The sequence below is a fragment of the Myotis brandtii genome, unplaced genomic scaffold (assembly GCF_000412655.1).
Source record: "Myotis brandtii unplaced genomic scaffold, ASM41265v1 scaffold345, whole genome shotgun sequence".
Classification (NCBI taxonomy): Eukaryota; Metazoa; Chordata; class Mammalia; order Chiroptera; family Vespertilionidae; genus Myotis; species Myotis brandtii.
In genome coordinates this window covers 1,396,070-1,400,871 of record NW_005363283.1, presented here as the reverse complement: position 1 = coordinate 1,400,871, position 4,802 = coordinate 1,396,070, and the positions used below count along the sequence as shown (strand labels likewise).

The 4,802-nt window shown below is 46.2% G+C and overlaps 1 pseudogene; it reads right to left on the bottom strand.

Annotated features, from left to right (window-relative positions):
* Positions 1-3,290: 3,290 nt before the first annotated feature.
* On the bottom strand, positions 3,291-4,748 carry LOC102254114 (annotated as a pseudogene).
* Between the last annotated feature and the right edge of the window lie 54 nt (positions 4,749-4,802).

The following is a 4,802-nucleotide window of genomic DNA, read 5'->3' as shown; positions in this document are numbered from 1 at the left end:
CAGAAATCAGGATTTTAAAAAGATTCCCAGGTGATTCTAATGTGCAGCCAAGGTTGAGAACCACTGCTCTAGGTCTATTCATGTTGTTGCAAATGGTAAGAGTTCTTTCTTTTTTATAGCAGCATAGTATTACTCTATGTAAATATACCAGAACTTTTCTATCCACTCATCTGCTGATGGACACTTGGGCTGTTTTCAAATCTTAGCTATTGTAAATTGCACTGCTATGAACATAGGGGTGCATATCTCCCTTCTGACTGGTGTTTCTGATTACTTAGGATATATTACTAGAAGTGGGATCACTGGGTCAAAAGGAAGTTCCGTTTTAAATTTTTTGAGGAAACGCCATACTGTTTTTCACAGAGGCTGCACCAGTCTGCATTCCCACCAGTAGTGTAAAAGGGTTCCTTTTCTCCATATCCTCACCAGCACTTGTCATTTGTTGGTGATAGCCATTATGACAGGTGTGAGATGGTACCTCATTGTTGTTTTGAATTGCATCTCTCTGATTAGTGACTTTGAGCATGTTTTTATATGTCTCTTGGCCATCTTTACGCCACTTTAGAGAAATGTCTATTTAGGTCCTTTGTCCATTTTTTAATTGGATTGTTTGTCTTCCTTTTGTTAAATTGTATGTGTTCTTTATATATTTTGGATATTAACCCTTTATCAGATGTCACATTGGCAAATATGTTCTCCCATGCAGTGAGTTCCTTTTTCATTTTGTTGATGGTTGAAGCTTTTTATTTTGATGTAGTCCCATTTGTTTATTTTCTCCTTAGTTTCCTTTACCCTAGGAGATGTATCTGTAAAAATATTGCTATGAGAGTTGTCTGTGATTTTGCTGCCTACACTTTCTTCTAATGTTTATGGTTTTTCCATTTTGAATTTATTCTTGTGTATGGTGTAAGTTGGTGGTCAAGATTCATTTTTTTGCATGTATCTGTCCAAAGTTCCCAACACCATTTATTGAAGAGACTGTCTTTACTCCATTGTATGCTCTTGTCTCCTTTGTCAAATATTAATTGAGCATAATGGCTTGGGTTGCCCCCGTTTTTTATAAACCAAAAATTGAAGAAAGAATGAAGTCAATCTAACTTCAGCCTATGTTTACAACAAAATCTCCTTCTGTGTAGTTAAAAGCTGATCTCCTTTTTACAAAATGAATCTGTCCTTCTTAAAAGAGCCAAATGTATTTCCAAATGTTGTGACCTTTATTAAAATTAGTAGTTGCAAAAAAGCTAAAAAAATGTTAATGCTTAAAAAACAAAGCTCCCCCCTCAAGCTGAGCAAATGGGAATCCTTTGATTCAATCTAAAATTTATATTCTAGGCATGGCTATGTAGTTTTAAAGAAATAAAAATAGAAAATATTCAATGCTTTTATTTTTAATTTTTATTTAAATATTTTTGTATAGATTTTTAGAGAGAGTGGAATGGAGAGGGAGAGAACCACCCATGTGAGAGAGAATATCATTCTGCTTCCTCCTGCATGCCCCCTACTGGGGATCAAGCCCCCACCCTGGAAAGTGCCCTGACTGGGAATTGGACCAGCAACCTTTCATTGCACAGGATGATGCCCCAATCAATTGAACCATACCAGCCAGGGATCAATGCTTTTAAATACCACAGTAATATCATTTTACTTGCTTAATATTAACTAGTGACCTGCTGCACAGATTTGTGCACATTGAAAGGAAATTAATTAGAAGGTGGCAGGTTAGGCGGGACTGGGCGAGATGGGCCAGACATGTCCTGGAGCCAAACTCCCGCGTCCCTCCCCGGCATCCACGGAGTGAGCGTGGTCCCTCCAGCAGGTGGGGATTGGACCTAAACTGGCTCTTTGACATCCCTCGAGAGGTCCTGCAGTGCAAGATGACACTCTGCAAAGTTGCTATTGTACAGGGTATGGAACGCAAATGCAAGTGTGCAGTAAACCAGATTCGGGCCAACAGTGCCCCACCAACAACATAACCCACAGCCGAAGGTGGAATCGCATGGCCCAGGGAGGAATCGGGCTCCCTCCTCTCTGGTTTCAGGATGAGTCACCAGAGAACCACTGCTGCCAAGTCATTGCAGCTCAGCAGCTGCGTTGAGCGAAGTCACAATACTTTGTTGAAGAAAGATCTGCTTTAGGGTTGGATGTTTTCCCCACTGTTTATCCAGTGGTTCTCAACCTTCTGGCCCTTTAAATACAGTTCCTCATGTTGTGACCCAACCATAAAATTATTTTCGTTGCTACTTCATAACTGTAATGTTGCTACTGTTATGAATCGTAATGTAAATATCTGATGTGCAGGATGGTCTTAGGTGACCCCTGTGAAAGGGTCATTCGACCGCCAAAGGGGTCGCAACCCACAGGTTGAGAACTGCTGAATAGATACAGTTTGAATGGATTCTTGCTTTGACATGCATGTTTATTTAATTGTGGATAATCTGTTACTATAGCAATAATTTCTTACTCTAAAGCTATTTAATCTTAAAGCAACATGGGACTTTAAATATTAAGGTGGTCCATATTTAGAATGAATGCTGTGCTTGACTTTACCAATAATTGTTGGACATGACAGAAAAAAATGGAGTTTTAGTGTTTGTTTTTTTGTTTTTAATTTTCTTCCAGTGTTTCTCACCTGTCAGGCATTGTCAGCATGGGGAAACTATTTTCATGATATGTCAGCATAGATGCCTATGCTTCTGGCAACACATGAAAGTGATTAGCTGTGTGCGAGTCACATCTGTTTGCACACTGGGGATCTATGGAAGAACACAGAGATTCCCACGTTCCACATTCTAATGCAAATATGTACCAGGAAATAGAGCAGTAAATATGGCAAAATATGCCCCTGGGTAAATCACTTCCCCTCTGGTTTGGCAGGCTCTGAATCCAGCATCTGATAAAGGACTATCTTTCACTGCAAATACACATTGTACTGTTTGGATATGGCTTTTGGGGAGTAATCACTATTGTTAGAGGCAGTTAATGCAGGTGGTGCTTAGGTTCAGAGCCAGCTTAGGTGCTTTTTCTTGTATGACCTGCCTATGACTTGGTCTTCATTTACTAGAATCCAGTTACCTGTACTGAAACACAAATATATATATAGTCCCACTGCATAAAATGCATGCACTTGTGGGGCCCCTCCCCCCAGCCCCCCAATATTCATGTATTTATGTATATGTGTGTATGTATGCATATTTTTTAAAAATCCTCACCTGAGGACATTTTTCATCGATTTTTAGAGCAGAAGGGAAGGCGAGAGACAGAGAGAGAAACATGGATGTGAGAAAGACACATCAATTGGTTGCCTCCTGCAAATACCCTGACTGGATCGGGCTGAAACAGCGCCGCCGACTGCTGGTGGCCCGCTGGGGCTGAGGCGTTGACCATACAGTTATTTTCTGTTTCTGCTTCCACTTCTGGTAGAGGTCCCACTTGTAGGAGCTGCTGATGTAGTGACCACTTTCTGTCTTGATCTTCTTGTCCTCCTGTCCTGACTGTCCCACAAGCTGCTTCTTTTTACGATCCCACTTGAGCTGCTGCTGGCCCCCTGGCAGGATCTGGGCCTCGTCCCCCATCAGGTCCAGGACAACACCAGCCACCTGCTGCTCAAAGGCTCCCCTGTCCCCACCAATGCTCAGGCCCCGTTCACTGTCGAAGTCCTTGGGCAGATAGGGGACATAGAAATCCTGGTCCAGTGGCTGGGCCTCCTCCTTCCGCCTCTTGGCTCCCCACTCAGGTCCTGGATGCTGCCGTTTCCAGCCCACGACCTCTGTGAAGACGTCCTCCACACTCTCTCCCTCTTCCTCCTCCTCCTCCTCCTCCTTCCCAGGCTGCTCTGCCTGCAGTGCTGGGAAGCTCCGGGCTGGGCCAGCCAGGCCCTCCTGCCACTCCTGCCAGCCCTGCTGGAAGCTGGCCAAGGCCTTGCAGTCCTTCTGCCCCTTGGCCTGCATCACCTGGCTGCTCAGGTCCCAGCTGGAGGCGTTGATCTCAGAGATAGTCGCCTGCAAGCGGTACGTTTGATGCTACCCACCAGCCTCAGCAGCTGCAGCTCCTCCTCCTCCAAGCTTGAGCTGAAGAGGCCCAGCCCTGGGAGATCCAGCTCCTTGGCCCACTTGATGACCTCTGGCGAGGGTGCCGGCCGCCAGCACACATACTGCTGCTGGGCATTGTCGGCCTCGGGGCCCAGGCCCTGCAGCTCCAGCGACGTCTCCAGGTGTTCTGCAGGCCGCAGTCCTCGTTGTCCACCATGCTCTGTGGCACCCGGTTCAGAATACCGTCCACGCTGACCGGACCTGAGTGCTCCTCGTGGCAGCCGGCGAGGGTGAGGGCACCAGGAACAGGTGCAGGTCCAAAAGGTAGGGGACCTCATCTGGGGCTACCAAGTGTAGCCCAGGCTGTGCCACTTCGACCAGCCTGGGCTACACTACCCACACACTACAGGAAGAGCTTGCCCTTACTGGAAAGCTGAAGTTGATTACATTGTCCAGCAGCAGGATGTGGAGGCCCCAGGCCGCCTGGTCAGTCACGATGAGGGTGGAGCACTTGCCGTGGGTGAACTTGGCCAGGTTGATCTTGTGGGCGATCTGGTCCAGGGCGCTGTAGATGTGAGCCAGCTCACCCTCTGGAGCAGCCTCACCCAGGGAAGACAAAGTGGCCTGGGGAGGCAGATGCTGAGCCTGGGGTGGGGCAACCTGGAGCTGTCCAGTTAAGGGGGGAGGAAGGGCTGATGGGGTCAGATAGGGCCAGTGCATGTCATAGTGACCAGTAGTTCTGCCATTTGGTCTATTTGCATATTAGTCTTTTAT